The sequence below is a fragment of the Camelus dromedarius genome, chromosome 6, assembly GCF_036321535.1.
Source record: "Camelus dromedarius isolate mCamDro1 chromosome 6, mCamDro1.pat, whole genome shotgun sequence".
Taxonomy (NCBI): domain Eukaryota; kingdom Metazoa; phylum Chordata; class Mammalia; order Artiodactyla; family Camelidae; genus Camelus; species Camelus dromedarius.
Genome location: NC_087441.1, coordinates 70770012 through 70797450, shown reverse-complemented (window position 1 = coordinate 70797450; position 27439 = coordinate 70770012). Strand labels below are relative to the sequence as shown.

The window sequence follows — 27439 nt, the reverse complement described above, 5'->3', positions numbered from 1 at the left end:
ACAAATAATTGTTTCATTCCATTGTCTTTCTATGACTTAAATTATCCCAGCAGATAACTGTCTTACCTAAAGTGTGGTTACACAATGCCAGGAATGATAAATTATTTTATCTTCACACTATAAATCTTGATCTTCTTATCTGTTTGAGTGGTAGAAAATATTATGAAAATGAAGCAGATGTGCATTCAAAACGTAGAGCAGTTTGAAATAAATAACTTATTTTATACAAGTGTGTATGTATATATTGTATTATATGAATTATATATAATTATATATTATATAAAAAGACACTGCTGTATATATGTACATACACATACACAAAGACAATTGGAACATTGCTATTATAGTAAGCATCAAAGTTTTGTGCTTTGAAGACATTAATAACAAAGCCAAGGTCTTGACACTTGTCAACAGAGCAGGAATGCTTTGGCTCAGAGTACCAGAAAAATCAGTGAGGTAGAAAAAGAAAGAAGTAGACTATTTAACCACTTTCCAAAAAATAAAGATTTTTTTCCTCTAATGAAATGTGCACATTATTTCATTAATCTTTTCATTAACCACTGTCAGTAGCATCAAGCAAAACATGCCAATGGAATAATGATTTTACTTCAACTTAAATAAAATAAAGAATGAACAATTAATTTTAATTCCACAATAATATTTATAGACTCAGCAAAATGTGCTTATAACATAAATCTACTTTTCTTTTCTTTTTCCCAAGGTATAGGTATATATTCAATACAAAATATAGTAAATAGAAGCGAAATGTTGTCATTTATTTTTGGAAAGAGAATTTTAAGTGTAATCCACATAAATCAGTTAATCCAATTAGGAATTAAACATTTTTAGAGTTATAATTTTTAACTTAACTTGTACAAATTTAACTTAATTTATACAATTTATACATACTCTATCAAATTGATTACCAATTACCTTTTAGAAACTATTTTAAAACATTAGTTAAAATAACTAACCATTTTAAAGTAGGATATTTCCCATCATTTTACTTGAATATCTGAAAACATATTACCTTTTACATAATTACTGAAATTAACTTCAGGAAAGGTACTGAGCGTATGGTAGCTATGTGCACGTGTGTTTATGGAGAAGGTATCACATCCAGGTGTTTTACCACACACCCGAGATACAAAACCTCAAAGTACACAAAAGACAAAAGCCTGAGTCCTTCTCTTTCAGAAAAAAATAATAATTTTAAAATACATTTTAAGCACTTTTTAAAACAAGATAGTATTACAGGCTAGAAATAGACACAATCATAGAGTCGGGCTCTTCCTTCCAAATGCATGCTCTTAGTGAGTTAGAAGTGATGGCTGAGTCACGACAATTCAGTGATGACTACTGGGGCATCGAATGCATGATTCTTTAGAGGCACAACTATCTATGGAAGCAAAGGCTATGGGAGCATCAGTATAGATTTCAGTAGGTGACCACGGGTCACCTATGGTCTTTAATTTGCCCTGATATCTGCCTTGATTTGGATGCTGATTTGTGCTCCCTCCTGATAAGAGAGGAGCTAATATGAAGACTTAGAGTTGAAAATTCCAACTACTTGAATTTTCCTGCTGCTGAATATACAGCATGACTCACAGTCTGTCTTTCTGGCTTCCCTCAGTTTCCTCATAACTTGCCAAGAAGTGAACTCTGTCTCTTATGCTAATATAAACATAAGTGAAAACAAACTGAAAGCCAATAGTTCATAATTTAAATATTACACATAAGAATATGGAGAGTAAACAGGTATCTCACCAAAATGGATAAAACAAGGTTACCAGTCATGATTTTGCAGAACCTTTCTGTTAAATATTTGAGTGTAAATATAAAAATAAAGATTAGGGCTGTTTTATTAAGAGAAACTTGCAATATTGAAGGTAATTGTTGAATGATGAATTTTAATTCTCATAAACTTGAAGAACTATGATTCTTTCGGGTGCATTTTGAAATGCTAGATACATGATACACTGAATTTAAATCTTTACATTTCTGATTTTTTTTAAGTTGACCACCACAGTGTAATTAACTAACCAAATCAATGTCAGGAAAGTCAAATGTTGGGAGTCAATTGTGTGGTTCCGGGAGGTGAACTCACTTTTGAAAAGCATGTCTAAAATAATCATCATATTATTCCCGAAAACTAACACCTACATCCTCTCACAAATATTTTTTAGATTCCTTTCACGAGTTGAAAATGATTGTTTTCTCTAAGTGTGATTTCTAAAGGTGCTTCTAATAATGGAAAGTGATTCTGTGGAAAGGGATTCATTCAGAGGCATAACTAATGCATTCCTTTAATGTGAATTCTCATTGTATGTTCATTACAATGAATTCAGAATCAAAAGTCAAGCGTGTATAGTCGGCTTCCAAATCCGCAGATGCAGAACCCACATGTATACAGAGGGCCCTCTGAACTAGCCATTTTACACAAGGGACTTGGGCATCTGTGGATTTTGGTGCGAGGCATGGTGGGGGTGCGGGCCTGGAACCAATCTCCCATGGTCACCAAGGGACCACTGTATTTTCTTTCTTTAGTTGTGTATTATAAGTTTTAAAATGTGTAAGTTCTCTTGACATCAAACTTTCTCAAAAAGTCCAGTATCTTTTTCTAGTATGGTCTTTTTTTATAACCAAATGATATTAAAGATAGCAAGTTTCAAGTTAAGTCAATAGGACAATTGCAAAGTTGTGTTTTAAAGCAGTACCATAACTGGGAAGTGAGACATCTTGTCAAAAGGGTCTTCACAGTTCATTCCCTGGAGCCCACATGGTGTGATATGGTGCAAATACCATTTACACTGTACACATGAATCTCTCCCCAAGTTGGCATTTGCTAAAGCCGTCAGTTATGTGCTGCTTTGGCATACTCTCTGTGCGACCTTGCAGGTTGCTTTCATTGTTAAACCTCATTGATCAGCACATGCCATTAGAAGTGAATATATTACGGCTGCATCCAGAGATTCAGTAGCAGAAAAATTCTTAACCATTGAAATGTTAATTACTCGATAATCCTGTTTGATGTGTTTATTTCTGGGGGAAACAAATCATTAATGACTAATTATCATGCTCCTGCAAAGAAACACTATGCTAATGATTTGCCGAAATTTAAGCTAAAAAAAGCTTTATTTTTTTTTTAGAAAAAGATTAAATGTTTGCAATATTTTATTAAATGATATTTGGAACAGTATACGGATAGCTTGTAAAATGGTTCTTTCAGAGAACTGACCAAATTAGCACAAATTAGAGATAGTGGTTCTCAAATTGTCAAAAACAAAAGAAGTGTATCCTAGAAAACTCAAAAAGTTAAGCATAGCTGGAAACTTCTGGGTTAACTATGGATAACTATGGCGGGGTAAGTGGCTGATGGGGGAAACAGGAAGTTTATGAGAGAAAGATGGAAGTCAGAGGAAAGACCTTAAAGGAAATAGTGTACCCCTCTTCCTAGAGGACTTGACCCACTTCTGTCAGGGGCCAGCTGCTCCCTTTGTACCCTTCTCTCTGTCAACGTTTTTTCTTATATTATTGCTCGACCATTGCCCCCAAAATAAGAGTGGTCTTTAAAGATACCCTCACTGCAACACCATTCCAGATCTTGTGTTGCTTTATTCAGCTCCTTTATTTTGAGGGCCAAACATCTCAAAAGTTTGCTACACTTGGGATTCCAATTTTGTTACCCACTATTTACTCTTCAATCCAATCCGACTTCCATGGTCCCACAGCTGACACAGCTTTTGTTAGTATCACCTGTAACTAGGGAGTTTGATCCTGCAAACAGATTGTCTTCTAGAGCGAAAAGGGTTCTGTTGATTATTATTCCAGGACAACATATTATAAACCAGTACTGTTCATGCACAGCAAGATAGTCATCACCCTTTGTGACCGTCATGCTGAGAAAAGCCAACAGCTTTTCTGCCTTCACTGTACTATGCCTTTCAGTGAAAACACTCTTTCTTCTTGAAATCATTTTCTCTTTCTGCTTTGAAAAGAGTAAATTTGGGATATCTCCCCTATCTCGATGGCCAATTTTTCTTCCTCTTCTTCACTGATTCCAGCTTAAACTTTTCTTCCAAATCCCAGACTCATTTATCCAAACACATACCTGATATCTCCTCTTGTAAGTCTCACCTGTACCTTAAATGTAACATTTCTAAAATAAAATTCTTAGTGCCCTACACCTACCAACCCACCTCCCTCTCTACACCCCTCTCCTGGCCTTTCTCATCTCAGCAAATCAGTGCTGCCTTCTTGTGTACTGAGTCATCTCTGACCTCTCCCATTGTTTTATTCTTTACCTCCAAGGCGTATCAGGAAGTTCTTTCCAATTTCATATTATCTCTGCCCATTTCTCTCTCTCTTCTCTCGTAATATTCTGGTCCAAGTCTCTATCATTTTTTATCTAGACCAATGCAGTTCTCCATTGCCCAGCTCTAAACATTCATCAGGCTTTGGACAGGGCATTTCAGAGTATACTGTCTCAAGTCACCTCTGTTTGAAGTGTCGTCAGTGGTTCACCTTCACTCTGAGAATAAAATACAGACTCCGTGGACTCCCGTCACCACCCTGCACAGCTGGGCTCTGACCCACTTTCCTTTCCCTCCCCTGACACCTGCCAGTGTCGGCTCACTGTGACATCCTGTCACTCCTGGACTCTCCAGATGCTTTTCTGCTTTAGGATATTTGTGGGACTGGAGCAGCCTGTCCCTTTCTCTACTCCCCCTCCTCCCTGTTCTCACACTGCTCCTCCCAGATGGCCCCCGTCTCATTACTCAGTCTCCTCTTTAGGCAGACCCTCCCAAACTGCCTAGAGCCTTTCTACCTAAGTATTGCCTCTCATAGCACCATTTTATTGGATATCACTCATTTTATTCCTTGGTTATCTGTACTCCTAACTAAAGACTATGAATTTCATGGTTTCAGGGACTTGTCTGTCCTGTGTCTTGTTGAATGCATTCCTAGCACCTACGTCAGTATCTGGAACATAAGCAGTCCATTAGTAAATAAGTATTAAATAATGAATGAGAGGCAGGAATAAACCTTGGTATCAAATCTCAAAGATTGCCAGGATCTCAAAGTTGAAGAGCAGAGAAAATTACCAAGCTAAGGCAGGAAATCACAGACTGAGCCATGCCTCTTGTCTTAGGAAGAGGCAGGGTTGACTGAAATAAAGCAAAAGTAGTTTGGAGCTGCCATAGAAATCAGAAGTCCAGCTACCTAGACTCAGTCCCACACATTTTCTCCAGAATTACATGACAATCTTTACATTAATCTGGGTAAAAGTCTGATGCATTAGAGGCACTTAACAAAATATCAATAATGATACCAGCAATATTTTGAGTCGGGTTTTTTCCAAATATCTTAAAAACACTTCCTTTTTTTTAAACTTTGTAACAGATGCATATGCAATTTACTGGATGTGTTTGTATCTGTATGCATTTAGGTTGTAAACCGCCCCAAATTTGGAAACAGCTGATTCAGATGAGTTATCATTGCTATGGTTATTTTAAACAGATGAAATCACTAACTTGTCTTAACTTTGAGTCAAACTTTACCTGTAATATTTTACAGTTGAGGTGTGTGTTAATTATTGAAGAACTTTCTCATTGAAATGGAAACTTCATTTTATTCAAATGGTTGAAAAATTTTAGGATGGCATTTAAAAGGAATTCAGAGTGGAAGGCCAAGTACTGAAATAAAAGTTTTCTTCCATAAAATTATTGCACTTAACATAGTCAGAAGTAATTATGTTCATGTGACGTATACTTTTTTAAACATTTCTTTATTGAGTTATAGTGATTCTACAATGTTGTGTCAAATTCCAGTGAAGAGCACAATATTTCAGTTATACATGAACATACATACATTCATTGCCACATTCTCTTTTGCTGTGAGCCACCACAAGATCCTGTATATATTTCCCTGTGCTACACAGTACAGTCTTGTTTTTCTCTTCTACATTTTGAAATCCCAGTCTGTCCCTTCCCATCCCCCACCCCCCTGCCAACCACAAGTTTGTATTCTATGTCTACGAGTCTGTTTCTGTTTTGTATTTATGTTTTTTTTTAAGATTCCGCATATGAGCAATCTCATATGGTATTTTTCTTTCTCTTTCTGGCTTACTTCACTTAGAATGACATTCTTCAGGGACATCCATGTTGCTGCAAATGGCGTTATGTTGTCAGTTTATAAGGCTGAATAGTATTCCATTGTATTAATATACCACTTCTTCTTTATCCAGTCATCTGTTGATGGACATTTAGGCTGTTTCCATGTCTTGGCTATTGCAAGTAGTGCTGCTATGAACATTGGGGTGCAGGTGTCTTTTTGAAGTAGGGTTCCTTCTGGATATATGCCCAGGAGCAGGATTCCTGGGTCATACAGTAAGTCTATTCCTAGTCTTTTGAGGAATCTCCATACTGTTTTCCACAGTGGCTGCACCAAACTGCACTCCCACCAGCAGTGTAGGAGGGTCCCCCTTTCTCCACAGCCTCACCAGCATTTGTCATTTGTGGATTTTTGAATGATGGCCATTCTGACTGGTGTGAGGTGATACCTCATCATAGTTTTGACAACATACGGAATGGGAGAAAATTTTTGCCAGTGAAACCAACAAAGGCTTGATCTTCAGAATATATAAGCAGCTTATATGACTTAAGAAGAAAACAAACAACCCAATCCAGAAATGGGCAGAAGACCTAAACAAGCAATCATGTGAAGTATATTTGAAAGTAACTAAAGCACACAACCTGTTCAGAACTACACAGTGCTTGTCATTAGTGACCCAGCTGGTGGCTCTAGAGAATCTGCTTTTGTAGCACATCTATTAAAGTCAGCCAGTTCCTCTGTAGGGATTACCATGGAACCCCAAAAAGCATGACAATTCTATTATGTTAGGAAATACCACCTCCCACGCTTCTGTCAGCAATTAAGACTAATTAGAAATAGTGTGTGATATATGCCTAAACTTACAGTCAAAATGGTTAGCTGTCTGAATTTGGAATTGACATTGATTTTACAAGCAGAGAATGAAATTGCTTAATGTTCTGGATCTGATGGCTTCAAATTGTTATGTATAGCATGTGACAACCTACTTGAAATGAAAGTAGTTACACGATTGGATCGGCTTCCTTTCCAATCAGACTTCATATCAATAATGATTAATCCTTTCAGAGAAAATATTCTAAAATTAAAAGCTGAGTGCTTTGAGAGTGGGAGCTTTGCTTTTTTCTTTTTTTTATATTCTCAGGACCTAACAAATTGCTTTGCAGAATAATTAATAAATGTTTATTGAATGATGGATTAAATGAATGAATGAATAAAATATTTTAAAATAGGCTTCTACATTGTCAGAACCAAATTATCAAAAAAAAAAAAAAGAAAGAAAGAAAGAAAAGAAAGCACTTTATATGCCTATAGTTCTAGGAGCAAAGTATTACATTTTAGAAGAAAATTATAAGATGTTACCTAGTCTACCAAATACAAAATGAACTGTTTCTTATGCACATTATTATCCTGGAGGGAAAAGCTACACTACAAATGAAAGCAATGGGTACTCTCAGATCCAGTTGTGAGGTGACAGGAATATCAAACCAAGGGCAACACAAGGTGACCGTAGATATATGTTCATAGTAATTAACCTCTTGCTCCATCGTTGTAAGAACAATTAAGAGCAATTTATTAATAAGTTTTGTTGCACTGATGTGATGATAATCATGTGAGGATTAGATCCTGAGACAGGATTTTTTTTGGAAAAAAAAGCAAGGCAAGAATCAAAGACAATGCTAGGAAAATATTTTGCCCTCAATCCATCAGTAGAGCATTCACAGCAGCAAGTGTGGTGTGTCATCCCTGAGACTTCCCAACCTTCCCATTGATCAAGTTCCCGAGACCACAAGGGAGCAAGGGGATCAGCGGTCTCCTTCCTCAGCCCACAGGGAACAGCAGTGTGATCCTCCCTCCAGTGCCCTTATTTCTTGCTACCAAATAAAGCAGATGTGTACATGTGCTCAGATAGGGGTAGGCTTGTTCAAACCTCTGTCAGCACTGCACAAATGCCCTACACTCTTCTTGTTTAATTTGTCAAATAAAGCTATTTGGGCACCTGTTCCCAAACAAGGAAGTTGGTTTCAGGCAACATGAAGTCTTCCCTTCAGTGGGCACTGGATTTAATCTCCTTATTGGAAAAGCCTGTCCCTAATCTACACCTGAATTTCTCAGTCTCAACACTATTGACATTTTGGGCTGGATAATTCTTTGTTGTGGGGTTCTGTCTTCAGAACAAGGATGTTTAACAGCATCCTGGCATCTATGCCTTCACTCAGTTGTGAGGACCAAAAATGTCTCTAGACATTGTCAAATATTCCTGGGGAGAAGGGAGAGCAAAATCATACATCCCCATTGAGAACCACTTGTCTACAGACACACAGACACACACACACATTCATACTTCTTGAACTATTTCAAAAGTGTAATATGCAATTCCCAAATGATCATTACAAAGAATGAGTAAATTATTTTTTATTTTTATCCTAGACTTGGGGAAAGAAAGAAAACAAACTGTTAGCTTGAATATTTTGAATTTTTTTGAAGAGTAAATAACACACTGATTTTATTTAGGATTTAGAAAGTGGATTATCATTAAATGCTTCATGAATCAAGATAAATTTGTACTTGTCAGCATGACCTGACTAGAAAAATGATCTTAATTAAAGAAAAATTTCCTAGGTAAGATAAGGAAAAATAACACTTACACATTTCGGTCTTAGTCCATAAAATGAACTGATGGGAAATAACAACCTCCCCGACTGCCCTCCCCTTAAGTGATAACCACCTGTGATGTAATAGTCTAGTGAGAGAAGGATTTATGAAGACCTGGCTAGGATGAGCCTTCTAAGAATTGGGATGGGAGGAGTAGAAAAGGTCCAAATTGTAGTCACAGACTGGGCTGATATGATGGATCTTGCATTTTCCCAGTTCAGGTGAGACCCTGGGGACTCCACACTATTTATCCAGCCATTTCTGGAACAGAAAGGCTGCTGGCCTTGGTCCTGAACTGTCCATGGTTCTTTCTTACCACCACTGTGTGCCTCATCTTTCCTTACTGGCTGCATAATCAAACCACAGAAAAGTCTAACTTTGTTTTTTTTTAAAGTTTTTTTTATTGATTTATAATCATTTTACAATGTTGTGTCAAATTCCAGTGTTCAGCACAATTTTTCAGTTATACATGAGCATATATATATTCATTGTCACATTTTTTTCTCTGTGAGCTACCATAGGATTTTGTGTATATTTCCCTGTGCTATACAGTATAATCTTGTTTATCTATTCTACAATTTTGAAATCCCGTCTATCCCTTCCCACCCTCCACCCCCTTGGCAACCACAAGTTTGTATTCTACATCTATGAGTCTGTTTCTGTTTTGTATTTATGTTTGTTTGTTTGATTCTTTGTTTGTTTGTTTGTTTTAGATTCCACATATGAGCGATCTCATATGGTATTTTTCTTTCTCTTTCTGGCTTACTTCACTTAGAATGACATTCTTCAGGGACATCCATGTTGCTGCAAATGGCGTTATGTTGTCAGTTTATAAGGCTGAATAGTATTCCATTGTATTAATATACCACTTCTTCTTTATCCAGTCATCTGTTGATGGACATTTAGGCTGTTTCCATGTCTTGGCTATTGCAAGTAGTGCTGCTATGAACATTGGGGTGCAGGTGTCTTTTTGAAGTAGGGTTCCTTCTGGATATATGCCCAGGAGCAGGATTCCTGGGTCATACAGTAAGTCTATTCCTAGTCTTTTGAGGAATCTCCATACTGTTTTCCACAGTGGCTGCACCAAACTGCATTCCCACCAGCAGTGTAGGAAGGTTCCCCTTTCTCAACAGCCTCTCCAGCATTTGTCATTTGTGGATTTTTGAATGACGGCCATTCTGACTGGTGTGAGGTGATACCTCATTGTAGTTTTGATTTGCATTTCTCTGATGATTAGTGATATTGAGCATTTTTTCATGTGACTTTTGATCATTTGTATGTCTTCCTTGGAGAATTGCTTGTTTAGGTCTTCTGCCTGTTTTTGGATTGGGTTGTTTATTTTTTTCTTATTGAGTCATGTGAGCTGCTTATATATTCTGGAGATCAAGCCTTTGTCGGTTTTATTTACAAAAATTTTCTCCCATTCCATAGGTTGTCTTTTCGTTTTACTTCTGGTTTCCTTTGCTGTGCAGAAGCTTGTAAGTTTCATTAGGTCCCATTTGTTTATTCTTGCTTTTATTTCTTCTAGGAGAAAATTTTTGAGATGTATGTCACATAATGTTTTGCCTATGTTTTCCTCTAGGAAGTTTATTGTATCTTGTCTTATGTTTAAGTCTTTGATCCATTTGGAGTTGATTTTTGTGTATGGTGTAAGGGAGTGTTCTAGCTTCATTGTTTTACATGCTGCTGTCCAGTTTTCCCAACACCATTTGCTGAAGAGACTGTCTTTATTCCAGACTGTATATTCTTGCCTCCTTTGTCAAAGATTAGTTGACCAAAGGTTTGTGGGTTCATTTCTGGGCTCTCTATTCTGTTCCATTGGTCAATATGTCTGTTTTTGTACCAATACCATGCTGTCTTGATGACTGTAACTCTATAGTATTGTCTGAAGTCTGGGAGAGTTATTCCTCTAGCCTCTTTCTTTCTTTCTCTTCAGTAATGCTTTGGCAATTCTAGGTCTTTGATGGTTCCATATAAATTTTATTATGATTTGTTCTAGTTCTGTGAAATATGTCCTGGGTAATTTGATAGGGATTGCATTAAATCTGTAGATTGCCTTGGGCAGTGTGACCATTTTAACAATATTGATTCTTCCAATCCAAGAGCATGGGATATCTTTCCATTTTTTAAGGTCTTCTTTAATTTCCTTCATCAATGGTTTATAGTTTTCTGTGTATAATTCTTTCACCTCCTTGGTTAGATTTATTCCCAGGTATTTTTTACTTTGGGTGCTGTTTTAAAGGGGATTGTTTCTATACTTTCTTTTTCTGTTGATTCATTGTTAGTGTAAAGAAATGCAACTGATTTTTGAACATTAATCTTGTAACCTGCTACCTTGCTGAAGTCTTCAATCAGCAGAAAAGTCTAACTTTGAACCGGTATTGAGAGAAGATGATAGGAAACGGGAATTTGGTGAAACTTCTTTCTTTTTTTCATGTTAAGGAACAGTTCCACCTCCATCAGCACCACCAGGCATTCTTTTCCAAATGTAGCAAATAAGAATCTCAGCCAATCATATGTATTCAAGACATAAAATTTTATTTTCTACAACTTTATTTCCATTCCTATACTCCATTATGATGAGATACAGAAAAACAATTTCCATCGATGAGGGCCCACCACCCCTGCACTGTGTTTTGTGCTTTCATCACAGTGCCAAGGCCCATGTGGTGCAGGTGGTCAAGTGCACTGAAGCCATTAGGTCAACAAGCCTCACATGAGATACTCTGGTTTTACCTGATTTTGCTCATTACATTACACAGAAGGCAGAATCTAGGACTTCTTTAGACTCAAGACAGAAAGAAACTCACCTAGTGCTTTCCATCCTATAAGAAAGAAATATCATGGGGGTGCTGTTTGAAAATCACAAGGTTATGATTTCCAAAACATTACCACAAGATTTCTTAAAGCACACACCTTAATATATAATCCTTTGTACTGTGTGCTCAATTATGAATAACTGGAATAGTCATTCTACTTCTCAATGGATATATTTTAATAAATAGGATTTTATATGGGTAGCTATGGTAGGAAATAACTAAAGGTGGGGCTTCCCTGGTTGAGAGCTGAATTGGGAGCCATGGGAAAGGGTAGGTTCTCTTGTCTCCCCTGGAACTGCTCCCAAGTCACCACCACGGAATCCAAATAATTGCGGGAAAATATTTTTTAAAAACTGGATGTAATAAGTATTTTCACTGGAATAGTGTCAATATCCAAATAGTTACAAGACTGCATTTGTTGCTAGAGTTGAAGAATTATTTTTTTCATCTTTTTCAAACAATAGTTAAGGTACAACTAAATCCTATTTTTAAAAAGCAACTTTAAATGAACTCCACTGTATTTTGATTGCATGAAAATTGTCAATTAGTCAATTGAAAATAACAACAAAAATGATCTCAACAGCCTATTTTGATCAGGCATGGATAGTTTTACTTTTTTTGGTATTAGAGAAGTATAATGCTATACCAAAAAGTAGGTTTCTGGAAACAAGTAACTTAGAAGCAAATCCTAATACTGTCACTGATTGTGAGACCCTATGTTTATTACTGAACAGATCAGAAACTTACCTCCTTCATTTGTGAAATGTGAGAAATAATGGTACCCACAGCAGAGGGTCACGGTTCACACCCTGAAGTGCACCGTATGGGCCTTGCACATAGAAAGTACTCACCAAATGTTTGCAATTATCTTTGTGACTGACCATTTTAAAATTATAAGTAGAGGTATACAACTTTTCTTAGAAATGGATCAAGTTCAACTTGTGATGCCACTGTGTTCAGGAACATGCAGGAGCAGAACAGTCCAGTTACCACTGTGTCACTGTGATCTCAGGCATGTACAACGTGCTCTCAAAAGGCCTGCAATCTTAAGCTGGACAGCGAAAGTTCTACACCTTCATCATCACTGGCTGTACAACTTAGGCAAGTCCCATAACTTCTAAGCTTTTACTAGGTGTATTGAGCAGTAAAAATCCAAAACAGGTAAAAGCTTTTAGTAATCACTTAATCAGTGTTAGCTATTATCATTATGTTATCATCAACACGAATATTGTTTCTTACCTACCATTATCTTTTACTTAGAAGCAACCATTTTAGGCTGGGCAATATTTGGAAATATATCCATGTACCCAGGTAGGATTTAGAAATATGTAAGATATACCGTCGGTGTCTCAAAAAATCCAACACAGAGAGACAGAAATAAAGTAGACCTCACATCATAGCACTTAGCGATAGAAATTGATGGAATTCAGTACTATATAGAGCTGCTAAATGAATGAATGAATGAAGAGACAGATGTGTGAATAAATGAATTACTCTAAGGGAAACAGGCATTATAGCTTATGAAGAACTTGTGCAGAAATGCATCCACAAGCCTAAAATGTAAAACATTTGAATAAGCTCAGCTGAGTTGTTCACTGCTGCTCTTGTTAATTTAGCCCAAGTTAAATCGACCAGAGTCCAGAGAATGAAGATCTGATAGGCCAAGGATGAGAATTACTTTAAGCATGAGAATTTCATATCCAAGTTTTAGGTTCTGATTCCTTTTGATTACAAATACAGAGAAAGGGATTTGCCTTTGAAAGTACTTGCTAAGAAATGATCCTACAAGCAAAAACACAAATTCTAGGAACTCAGCCAGGCTCTGATTTCTTCTGTCCCTGGAGTGTTATATTTAAGGAAACCATTGATTTCTGCCACTACACTGAAGAAACCCATGTACGAAGGTGGCCAAAAAAATCTGCCGCTAATTCAGTTTTCTAGGACCCTTTCCAAGGGGAGATGAGATCAACTGCTTTTGGGTTAGAACATGAGCCTCTTTGCTGAAAGTAACCTTTTATACTGTAAGCTCATTTTTTTACTAGTGTGTGTATTGAAAAGAAAAGAAAAAAACTCTCTGTGATAGTTTCTATGAATCCTAGAAACTTTAGCCTGCTTCCTTTAAATATTTAAGAGAAAGAAAAGACTACCATAATCAAATGAAGTTTTTCAAAAGGAACTGTCAACAACCTACTCTTTGCCTAAGGCTCACTTGAAGGCCTTCCTTATGAGACACAAAAGTACTATTAAAAACATCTAGGCTTGTGCCTTATGATTTGAAGAAAACCACAATACCACTAGTAATTTTTATTAATGGATAAACAGACTTTCCAAATGGGTCAACAAAAAATCTTACGCTTTGCAGCTGAAAATAATGAGCATCTGAAATCCTCCCAGTAAACGAGAGGGCTTTTCTTTAATGCACAAGGACACTGTATTCTCAGAACTGGCCTCAGGTTCAGACGTAACACATCAGAAAGCACTGTGACATAAGCAGTGCCTGCCGATGCTCTTGCCAAGAGTAATTCTGTGTTAGGCAAGAGAGAAGGTCAACTAGTCTTAATAACCATGGCCAGCAGCGCCACAACTCTGAGAAGTTATGTCGATGCATTTTGAATAAGGAGCTTATTATTTTTCCTAGCATCACGAAAAACAGAATTGAAAATATGGGGAAACAATGCGACCTTATGGAAATCATAGTTTCTGTATTAGGAGACATACACCCTATGTTCTTGCTTGAAATAAATTTACCCATAACTTTATTGACACATGCATCATGGTCCTCGAGGTGTTCCAACCACCACCACGGGCTGCCATCAGAGGGCACAGACCAGTAGTTGCTGGCCATCAACACCCAGAATCCTTCCTTTCTTCATCATTGCACCACTTCTTGTCACATGTAGCCTGTTCTTATCTTTGTACCCATTCCACTATCATTCATAATGCATTTTTGTGTTTGATTTCGGGGGGGCATCAAAGTGATCAGAAATGTAATTTAAAAATTAAATAGAAAGAGAAGGACACTCAACCCTTCTTCAAATCCTACCTATTTCAGCGGTATTTATCTTAAAATCTTTAGAAGTTTCTTCTGTATTTCTCCCTTTGCACTTTCAAATAATACCTGCACATTGCTATTTTTATGTACTCATCTCCAAAATTATCATGGATTTCCAGTTGTGATGGATGAGGAGGTACCTGCCTGACATCAGCCCTGCCTGGACTGTTCCTCCCCCCAAAATAAATTAGAGTTTTGAAAAGCAACAAGCAAAGAAGAAAAACATCGTTGTGAACGACACATACTGATTTTTGCACAAGTATTATATTACAGTTATCTTTCCTCTTTTTTACCACTCATTACTTTTTTCTTAGTAAATAATTTCCGTTTTTTTATTCAAATAATTTTTAATATGCACCTCCTTTTTCTTTCCTTCTTCTTCTTCTTTAATCCCTTCATCAGCTCTACCATGACTCTTAGTGATGAGACTTCTCTCCGTTGTTCCCCTTTGTTTGGTCAAATGATTTCTGGGTGTCTTATTTCCTGTTTCTTGTTTTATTCCCTTTTGCTGAAACAACTTCTCTATTAGGTTTTTTTTAACCAAAAGATGCTGGGAAAGCCTTACCACATCTGTATATCTCTTTATTCTACCCTCAGACTTAGTTTGACATTTATAACTTTATACACAAAATGTGAACGATTTTCCCTCAGAATTTTGAAGACCTTGCTCCACTGACTGCTAGCTTCCTGTGTTGCTGTTGAAAATCTGATAACCTTCAGATATTTATCTCTTTACATGTAATATCTCTTAATGTCTCTCTTTTAGGGTCATCGTTCTATTTTTAGTCATCTGAAATTTCAGAGTTAAACTTAGCGCTCTCCCTTTGTCCTTCACCACATGGACCCCTCACTCTGCGGCAGGTACTGGGTCTCCCAGCCTCAGATTTCCCCTCCGAGTTTCCATTTCTATCTTTGGTCATAATTTCTGAGGGAATTTGTGTGCTTTCTATTTCAGTACTTATATTAATTTGTAAAATCTCTAAGTGTGTTTTTTTTTTTTCATTTTCAATACCTCTTTCTTATTTTTTTCTTTTTTTTGATTATGTTCCTTTTTTCAAAACATACCGTCATTTGGGGGAAGGATTTAGTGTCTTCTCTTTCCCCATCGTCTTTTGAACCCTCACAGCAATGATGTGTGTCTCACATTGCTGGACGCTCCCTGGACCTCTCCGCGGCAGGCACTTCAGTTCTCTCATATTCCTTCACTGACTCTCCATCTCTTCTTCTGTTGTCCTAACATTTGGGATACTTTCTTTACTTTATATTTTAACACTTCAAGACCTCTTTCTTATTTTTCATCCAAGTGCTCTGATTTTTTTCCACTAATACTGTTGTTGTTTTACAACGGGAATAACCTTCTGCTTTCTCCCTGAGGGTATTATTTAATTGCAGTTTGGAGGAAGCTTCTGTGGTTCTCTCATGAATCTGTCAGGGTCCCAGCGGGAGACAGATTGTATTTAAATTCAGAGTTTAATTGAAGAGAGTTTAATGGAGAGACTATTTATAGGTGTTTGGGCAGGGATAAGAGAGCCAAAAAGGTTTTGATGCCTGAGGAGCCATCCCCATATGCAAGCAATAGAAGCGGAGCATGGGAGAGCTCGGAGCTGGGAGGCGAAGGCCGAAGCCACTGCTAGCAACAGACGTAAAGGAATAAAAGTGTCTCTTCTCATGCTTCTTAAGAGTAGACATCCTGAAAGAAAAGATTGACTAGAAAAATACTTGGTTTTGAATTAGCCAGAAAACAAGTCAGTTGCCTGAGTATTTTCAGTCTGAAATGGAATACCTTTAGCTGCTCTTTGCGCAGCTGCCCATAATTGTTAGGCAATCTGACTCTGGCTCACGGAATGCAAACAGTTATTTTTGCCAGTAGAAAGCCCCATGGGCACAGGGTAATCCTAACACGGCAGCCAGGGCCAACCTGTGGTCCCAGAGGAAGAGGCAGCCAAGAGCCTGGCAGCATCCAGGCTCCCTGTCAACCACAAGGCTGCCATCTTAGACGCACCCTCGCTAAGGGCAGAAGGGAAGAGTTGGTATATTTTTAGGAACACAGCTGATGTATACACTCAAATGGAGAATTGATTTTTCTCAGGTCAGTAGGACAAAACCTAAGTTTTATTAAGAAATCAAAGATGGATACATCATAACTCTGCCAATTAAGAGACCATGTTTTCACTGGAGAGATGAAACGTGGAAATATCAAGCAATCCTATAACCAGAGAAAGCAGTACAGAACTGAATGCTGAAAGAATGGCACACTGTTGGTGGTATTAGATGGTAAAGAAGGCATCAGACAGCAAATATTAGTACCATTTTAAGCAATAAGTGAAGCTGAAGTAAGTGCCTGATTATGAATAGTGATTGAAAGGCTAGAAGAGAAACCTTGGCAAAGCGGGGCAGTGAGGAGACTGACGTAAGTGTAGCAGAAAATTCCTTTTGTAGGGCGGCCAGAGAAATGGGTCTGAACTGGAGGATATAGGTGCTTGAATTCCAAGTGGTGGTCTTTTGACTTAATTCTTTGGGCAATGATCTACCATTCAAAGTGTTAAATCAGGGAGTTTAACTTATTTTCCTTTTTTCAAAGCTATGAGGGGGAAGTGGAAGCTGAGAGCAATTAATTCCACTGCCATCCATGGAAACTATCTGAATAAATATTATAGGAATTGAATTAGTCTCCTTTTGAATCAGAATTGAATTCAATTCTGATCAGAATCGCCTATATCTGATGTAAAAAATCAATTTTCAGATGGATCTTAATCAATCATCTTCGAAGACAAATGAATATAAAATATCCCTATAATTTGGGGCTATTTGTTTGATAAAGGGGTAATTTATTTGATAAAGAATAGTGTATCAGTGTCAAATGCTTAAATTGATGCCTAGCTTTTATTTCTGTTTGTGTGAATGGAAAGCTCATGTGTCTGACTCCTCTCTGAAAAGACAAGAGTTGTTATTTTGATTTTATAGTAATTTCTGTATAGTTTTAAGACTGACTAAACAAATTAATGCTATTTTTAATACAAATATGATAGGCAATCAACAAAGAACTCATGTTCAGATTTTATGGGACGGTTTATCACTGTCAATTAAAAACCACCTTCTTAAACGTAAGCTGGAAGTCAGAGTAGTTGCCAAACCATGACTTTTATAATCCAAAAAATTATCCAACCGAGAGTCGATATTCAACATGAAGTAGTTTTGCTATTTGCTGTCTTTTTGATTGTTTATTTACAAGATCAGCCTATTTCGTGTGCTCCCTCCAGGTTTGCTAACACACGTGGAAGCTTAGAGCTTGCTCTGTATGATGATTCAGTAGCCAGGAAAATAATAAAACAGGGACTCACCTACATCCCTGTTGTGTTCACCATGAATAGCTGGCCTTTCCTGACACCTACCCTGAATACCTAAAAGTAATAGACAGAACTTACAACATACTAAACTTTTCTTTTAGGTTATATTTAGCGGAGAGTTGTCAATGATTACTTGGGTGAAAACAAATGGCAAATATAAAAAAATTCACTACAAGTTTGGGAGAAGAACAATTAAAGGTAGTTCAAACACTGGGAGTCCTGGAGAGAGTTCAATATATGTTTCTAATTATGCAAAAACAAAATATCTGTTCTATTCATTTGACCTTTAAAGCACCTTCTGTGCTGATTTTCAGGAAAGCACTAAAAAGCCTTGATGACAGAATTTTACACTGCATGGTGTGCTAGGCAAACTGTATCATCAGCAAAGGCCAAACAGTAACGTTGCAAGACTGTTTTCCTATGTTCAGTCAATTCCTGTTAGATTCAGTCAGGCACAGTCAGAACAGCATTGCCTCCACTCTAATGAGCCTGAGGGGAAAGATATGACTACTGTTAAAAGTGTGTCTTTTGAATAAAATGAAAATCCCGCTAGATGAAATATTAGAATTGCATTTTGGGGCAAAGAAAACCTGACAGTCTACATTGTTATGAAGGAGGCGGGCATTCTTACCTTTTATTTTCCTTCAGTTTAGCTGCCGGCTCTGTGGAATAAATGTATGAAAAAAGATGATATGCCGTCGTGGTATTCATTTACAGTGGGTAATTTATTTCTGAAATGATAATAGCTTTGAAAACAGAAAAACCAATTCAGAATTTTAAGTCTGAAAGAAAAATTTCCATGCTTATTTAAAGGTGAAAGTCTACAGAATTAGTCTAGAGAGAATAGTGGTCTTGATGGTGAATCAGTCTCCCTTTTGTGGCAATGAATAGAAATCGTATTAAAATCATAAAAATCATAATAAATTTCAAGGGAAAGCCTCAAAAGTGATAGGTTCATAAATAATTAATTTCCCACCATGATATATGAGCCTCAGTTCTTCTGTGCGTTTATTCTGATGAAAGGTCATGGCACATCTGCAGACTGGAGTTGACAGTCAAAGCCCCATCACCTGACCCATTGCCATTCATGCAGAAAACCTCCCTAAGGAATTAAATTCCACGTGGCTAATGCTAATTAAGAAAGATGTGTCTTGAGATTTTAACAAAAACTGTTATAAAGTCCAAATCCAATTAAGAATCAAATTCCTTACTCAATCAGCATTAATACTGCTTTACTGCTGTAACTGTGAGGGAGGTAATAGGAAAGTTTTTTCTCTTTCTATACATGGGGGCAAACCATCATCTCAGTACTCTGAGTACCAATGTCTGTAGGAGTCAGGGCTTTTCCAGAGAAACAAACAAACAGACCCAGCAGAAGATGTACGTTAGGGTAATTATTTCAAGGAGTTGCCTTGTGTGATTGTGCGGTCTGGTTGGGTAAGTACGAGGTCTGAAGGGCAGTCCTGCAGGCTGGAAACTTTAGGGCAGGTGCTGACTCTGTAGTCCACTGGTGGAATTTCTTCTGTCTCAGGGAAACCTCAATTTTGTTCTCAAAGACTTTCAATCGCTTGGATGAGGTCCACTTCCATCATGGAGGTTCATCTCCTTCACTTAAAGTCACCTGATGCTAGATGTGAACCACATCACAAAATGCCTTCTCAGCGACACCTACATTAGTGCTTGGATTACAGGGGACCATAGCCTAGTTAAGTTGTCACATAAAACTAAACATTGCAGAGAGTAAGTTGAGAAAAATTTCAGAAGAAAATTTAGGAATATACAATGTAAATATTAAGAAAGCATATACACTGCAAATCAAATTCCAGAAATTTTCCTAAAAAAATATATTGACATGTATTAGGGTGTATGGAACAGGCATATATTGCAGCTTCATACAAGAGTCAAAAAATTGGGGAAAAAGACACCCAAATACTCAGTGGTTGTAATTAATTTAGAAATAATGTACAAACATATAGACAATTACTATACACTCATTACAATGAATAGTTTGGAATAATATTAACATACATAAAAGTTTACATCATATTATTAAATTAAGAAAAGACAAACCATGAAAGAGTTTATATGTTACATTTTCAATTTGGAGGAAAATTCTATAATCAAATGAAAGTTTTAAATCGTCATAAAATAAAAATGACTCATTCCAGGATAAATGCACATTATTGTGAATTTCCCTATTTATATTTTCAACATTTTATGAAGTCTTTTCTAATAAAATACCTGTATTTGGGGGAAAACAGAGGACATGCTCTCTTCAGAAGAAAAATGCGTCAGCCATTAAGCACCTAGTAGATTTCAGACAGTGTCCTGTAGAACTGTTCAAAATTCAGCACATTCTGCAGTGTTTACCACATACAAGGCTCTGGTCTAAGTGTGAAGATGTAGAAAAAACACAACACACATCTCTCCTCATGGTGTCCTCATTCTGCAGAGAATGAACTACCGGTCTCTGTACAGAATGTAGCATGTCTCATTTCTCAAAGTAGAGATGCTTAAAGGTCTGGTATTGAAATGAATTTGCCTTCTCAACTATAAGCCAAAAAAGCCTTTAGAACTCCACTTCATTCATTCCTCTTCCAGCTTTCACCTTCACTCAAAATCCCACTTCTGTGGTATACTACTACACTTTTGTTTTCTTATCCTAATCACCTTAATCACACAGACATCAACTCTGGAGTATTACCTTTAATTTGTTTATATTTCATTGTAGTCTGTACTACACAACTTAGTACAATTGTGTATTAAATTAATATATATGTCACTTTTTCTTATTATCATCCTCTAAGTAGTCACTTCCACTAGGATAAAAGCCACAGTTGAATATGGATTAAGCACAGATGGTTAAATAAAGGGAAAAAAAGGTAGAATTGTTTCTTCCCATTGGAATAAAAATTTCTAATGTGGGATAATAAAGACACACACGTATATATGCAGGTGTGTGTGCACATATAGGTACTGTGGGTATATGTATTGATACATGTGTAGCCCTTTAAATTTTGGAATTTAAATTAACTTTTATTCTTAATAAAAGTGCCACTTGACAATTTTTGTAATAAAACATATATTTTCAATGATAAACATGTCAGAAAGTCAAGAAAGTCTTTGAAAAAGAGTTATAAGGGACAATATTCAGCATATCAAACATTAAAACAAGTTGAACCACTACAATAATTAAAGCAGTATAATTGGTTTCAAATATCACACTGAAAAACTATGAAATATGAGGTGAAGAAATATATGCTGCATACATAAAATACTGGGAACACTTTTCAATATTGTGTAATAACCTATAATGAAAAAGAATATGAAAAGGAATTTATATATGTATATCTGAATCACTATTCTGTATACCAGAAACTAACACATTGTAAATGGACTATACTTTAATTTAAAAAATCTATTTTACATAAAAATTTTTAAAAAACGAATGTAAATTCTATCGTATAATGCAATTACCTCTAGGTTGAATTGTATAAAATGGTAAGTCTTCCCCTTCAGACAGTGTATAAATATTTAATGACATAAAGATGGTCAAAAATTTAAATTTAAAAAAATATTATTGTGAAGTGCTGGTGACTTTCAAATCTGCTCATAAGTATAAAATATAAGCAAATATTTGTTTATTCAACAGGAAGAGTTTTTCATGCAGAGAATATATTGAAAAAACTGATAGATTTTATCATATGAATATAAATGTAAAATGAAACAAAAACTTCAGCACTCTAACAGTGCTGAGTGGAATAGTTTTTGCAGTGTAACTTGGCAATTTGATGGTAAATCCCTAAAACTGCCAATGCTTTGATTCAATAATTCAATTTTAAGAATACTTCCTAAAAAAATAATTTTAAAAAGGTTATATTGACTTTCACAAGCCACATAAGCATGTATCATTTCTAAATCTTAGAAAGTAAGTATCCAACAACAGGTTATGTAGTCATTTAAGAGAAATTATGCAGATCACAAAATTTAATGAAGATACAGCCATTGAGCTATATTTTACTGGTATTATTTGACAAAATTTCAAAGTTATTACTTTAGTTGACTGCTTAAAAATAAAATTTAACTGAGTAAATTTTAAAGATCTTACTGGCTTTCTCAGTGATTCATAGATCATGGATCATTCAACCTAGCAGCTAGAAAGAAGTTCCAAAGATTTATACAAAGGAAGAGATTTTTACAGACAGAGGGGAGCAGAAACAAGGAAGTCACAAGGCAAAAAAGTAGACTGGTTGCTGCAAGTTTACCTTCCTCATAAGGGTGTCATGAGGCAGATACCTAATGAATGCTAGTTAGTTAATTCCTCATTGACTGGTTTAAGATTCCATTTCTGGGCATCTCAAACCTCCAATTAAGTTAATTAAGTCTTGGTTTGGCAACACACGAGCCTAGCATAAGTGACTCCATTTTGAGCCTATTGTTTTGTCTTTAACAACCATGTTGGATAAGTTTCTTTTTTTTCCTAATTTTTTAATAATGAATTTATGCTAGTTCTGAAGTCAGGAAACAAACAATTGAGTACATATATATTATTTTAAAGTTACCCTTTGAGTTAGTGTAATCAAAGGGCAAATAAACATACTCAATATTTTAATGTGTATCATTTGCTTCACAAAATGTGGGGAATGAGTTTATTAAGAAAATATTAGTGAAAAATTATTATTGCTATTTTAATATCACAAAACAGTATGAGGTTTTTTTCCAAATATTAAAATTTATATTGGGATAAAATTAGTTGTGCTTTTCCTTTTTATCATTTGATGATTAACTTCCTGGAAGCTATAACCTCCCTAAGATATTTTTAACATTTGAATTGTAAGTAGTAATTAACCCAGAAAGCTAGTTTGCTTCTAAATACAGAATGCAAGAATATCAAATGGATTCTAAAAATGTTCAACACATTTTTCTCCCATGTTCTTAATATAGAGAGCATCACTGATCTTTTAAAAAAATTTCAAAACTTCATCAAAGCCTTAAATTGGCTGCCTGGCTACACCTAGTCTTACTCTATTAACTTTATATCATGATACAGATAAAAGGATGAAAAAAAAATCTATGTAGTTTTTTTTTTAAGAAAAAAATACATGCATCACAGACATGAGTCAATTATTTCATTGTTCCTATGCTATATTCACTACAAATGTGCTTAAGTGTGTGTGTGTGTGTGTGTACTTAATACATGACCATATTCACATATTTAGAACACTGAAATTAACTACAGACTTTCTAGGGTCATGAAAGCATTACTAAAATTGACCACATCCTGGGCTACACAGCCTATGTCAATAAACTTCAAATAATTAAGAGCAAATAGAGAATATTCCTTGAACAAACCTGATTTAAATCAGATTTAAAATTTGATAAAATTGTATAATATAAAAAATAACCAGAAAATCCCAGTATATTTTTAAACTTGCAGTACAACTTTGAATAATTCTTGAACAAAGGAAAAAAATCACAAAAGAAATGAGAAAATATTTTGAGCAGATGGTAATAAATAATAGAACTTGTTGAACATAGCTAAATCTATTCTTCAAGGGAAATTTACAACCTTGAGACAATATATTAGATTAAAACCCCTAGAAACAGAAGACTAGATTAAGCCCCAAGGAAAGTTAAAGGAAGAAAATCTTAAAGAGCAAAAGTTAACAAAGTAGAAAACAGAATGGTGACTATCAACCCTGCCAAGAGTGTTTTTTGAAATTTACTACTCTCTACCAATGTTGATCCACAAAACAAGTAAAATGAGAAAAGATACAAATAGCCAATATCACAAGAAAAATAAGTGTCATTAGAATTCTGACACCAATAAAAATATAAGAGGAAATTATGAAATATTTTTACCAATTATTTTCAAAATTTAGATTAAATTTAAAAACCCTAGGGAAAAAACATATGAGTTTTTTTGCTTAGAGTTATATTGCTTAAATACATTAAAGCCATATTTAATAATTTATTCAAAGAAAAACTCCAAGCCCATGTGGTTATAGTTGTAAATTCTATCATACATGAAAGGTAGATGTAACATCAATATTACATAAACTTTCTGAAAGAATATAAGATACAGCATAATCTTGAAACCAAAATTTTATGAGAGCAGTACAAGACAGGAAATTTGAAGGACAGTCTTTCTCACATATGTCTTGTTTATATAACACAAGATTCACTTCTCTATTTTTTAAGGAATATGTCAACAATATGTCAACATATTCCCTAAAATACAAAGTGAGTCCTGTGTTATATAAATAAGACACACACTATGACTAAGGTATTCCAGGAATGTCTTCAAACATTCAAAAACCAGTCAACATAATTCATCATGATTAAAAGAATAAAAGGAGAAAACAGTATCTGATAATCTACAATCAAAAAAAACTGAACGAAGAGAATTTACAAATATCTGGACTTACTGTGAAGTATCAGTATTTCATAGTGTGGTGTTGGTACAGGGCTAGAAATATCAACCCCCAAAATAGAGAACCCAGGAACACACACACACACACACACACACACACACACACACACACACACACACACACCCCTCTAGCCAAAAATTTGTTGAGGGAGAAAAAAACAAGTAGGAGGATTTATATACTCTAATGGATATTAAATACTGTATTTTTAGAGTAAGTTTTAAGACAGTGATGTATTTGTATAAAGACAGAAAAATTGGCCAGGGGAACAGAATAAAGAGTCTAGAAACAGACCCATATATATATATAAACATGATTTATGACAAAGTAATACTGAAGAACAGTGGAGAATGGACAGTTGTTTTCTATGCATGTCACTGAATCAATTCAATTTCCATGAGAAAAAAAAATTGATATATACCTGGGGCCATATAAAAAACCAATTCTTGGTGGATTGTAGAGCCAAATATCAATAGTGAAATAATATTTTGAAAAATAGGGTAGAAAATGAACAACAATACAAACAAAAAAATGAATCCTTAAGTAAGACTGATCAATTGCTGTACATTAAGGTTAAGAGCTTTTGATCATTAAAAGACACTATAAGAAAGTAAAAATGTGTGAAGGAAAAATAAAGTGCAATAAAACCAACAGAGCATATATCCCAAGTGTAAAGAACTCTAAATTATTTTTGTTAAATACCCAACAGAAGTTCATATATATTCACGAAACAATATATACAAGCATGTTTATAGCATCAGTATTCATAATAGCACCAAAATGTATACCAAAACTAGAATAACTAATTTATAAAATATCAACATAATAATACATCTTGAAAAAAAAACAAATTACTATTATATTCAATAAGGAAGATAAATATTGAAAGCACAGCACTGAATGAAGTTGGAGAATGTGTGATACTGTGTGTGTGTGTGTGTGTTGGGGTGGGGACTCTTAACAGTAAATTTTCACCTCTTGACTTAGGTAGTGGTTACTTGAGTATGTTCTCAATATGGTAGTTCATAGAGATTTAATTTTTAGCCTTTTCATTATGCCTAATTATATTAAAAGTTTATGTAAATATGTGATTACCACACCTTCTTTATCCATTCATCTGTTGACGGACACTAGGCTGCTTCCATATATCTTACAAATATAGAGAACAAACTAATAGTTGCCAATGGGGAGAGGAAGAGAGGAGGGGCAAGATATATAAAATAAATAAGCTACAAGGTTATATTGTACAGCACAGGGACTATAGCCAATATTTTATAACTTTAAACCTATAAAAATTTTGAATCACTGTGTGGTACACTTGAAACTAATATTGTAAATCAATTAAATGTCAAATTAAAAAATGAAACTCTGCCATTTGCAACATGGATATATCTAGATGGTATTATGCTTATTTTTATTTATTTTTATTTTAAATCTTTTTTAATTGAAGTGTAGTCAATTACAATGTGTCAATTCCTGGTGTACACCATAATTGTTTCAGTCATACATATACATATATGTATTCATTTTCATATTCTTTTTCATTATAGATTACTACAAGGTATTATAGTTCCTTGTGCTATACAGAAGAAATTTGTTTTTTTATTTATCTTGTATCTAGTGGTTCATATTTGTAAATCTTGAACTCTCAATTTATCCTTTCCCATCCCCTTTTCTTTTGGTAACCATAAGTTTGTTTACTGTCTGTGACTCCATTTCTGTTTTGTAAATAAGTTCATCAGTATCTTCCTTTTTCTTTTCTTTTTTTGTTTTTTCAGACTCCACAAATGAGTGATATCATATGGTATTTTTCTTTCTCTTTCTGGTTTACTTCACTTAGAATGATGATCTCCAGATCCATCCATGTTGCTGCAAATGACATTATTTTATTCTTTTTTATGTGAGTAGTAGTCCATTGTATAAATATCCCACAGCTTCTTTATTCAGTCATCTGTCAATGGACATTTAGGTTGTTTCCATGTCTTAGCTAATATATATACTGTTATGAAAATCAGGTTGCATGTATCTTTTCAAATTAGAGCTCCCTCTGGCTATATGCCCAGGAGGGCATTATGCTTAGGTTATCACTTATATGTGGAATCTAAAAAATAAAGCAAATGAATGAATATAGCAAAGCAGAAACAGATTCACACATATAGAGAACAGACTGGCGGTTACCAGGTAAAGGGTGCTGGGGGAGAGGCAGGTTGGAGGTAAGGGATTGAGAGGTATAAATTACTCTGTATTAAATGTCTAGGCAACAGGAATGTGTTGTACAGCACAGGGAAATAAAGCCATTAATTTGTGATGACTTTAAATGGAGTATAATCTATAAAAATGGTAAGTTACTATGTTGTACACCTGAAACTAATATGATGTTGTAAATCAACTATATTTTTATAAAAATAAGGTTTAAAAAGTTTATGTAAGTATATGCAATGCAGAATGCCCCATATTCACAATATAGGATGACATTGGTAAGTAAATATTTCATAGGTGTCTTATGAATGTGGATATTGAAAAGGATTATAATTAAAGTTACTTGCTGGGTAGGTAAATAAATAAATCAATTAGATAATGAATCTATCAACTTTTTCTATAACAAGATGATAAGTTTTTTGGCCCTTCAGGCCTTAGAGTCTTCGTTGCAACTACTCAACTCTGCCGTGAAAGCAGCCATTGATTATGTGTAAAGAACTATGTTATTCTATTCCAGTTAAATTTTACTTATAAAGTGGTGGCAGGCAAGATTTGGCCCACTGGCCACAGTTTCTAGTCCCTGGGTTACACGATTAGTTAAATAAATGGCTAGAGTAAGTGAGACATGCATATTTACATGTTAAAATATTGTTGAAGCCTTTTTCTCATCTTTCTAAAAAATGAGCACATGAAAACTATGGCTAGAAGTTTCTTAATTAAGTTATATTCAATTAATGTTTTTTTATTTTATTTGCTTTATTTCTTGCTATGATTTGTATTTCCACAACTAATTACTCTCTGCAATACTACTGTTTTCAACCTAAA

At 35.2% G+C, this 27439-nt stretch overlaps 1 protein-coding gene across 1 annotated transcript in view; it reads left to right on the top strand.

Annotated features, from left to right (window-relative positions):
• The window catches only part of EYS (eyes shut homolog), a 1182030-nt gene that overhangs the window by 747169 nt on the left and 407422 nt on the right, over positions 1–27439 (top strand). The window lies entirely within an intron of this gene.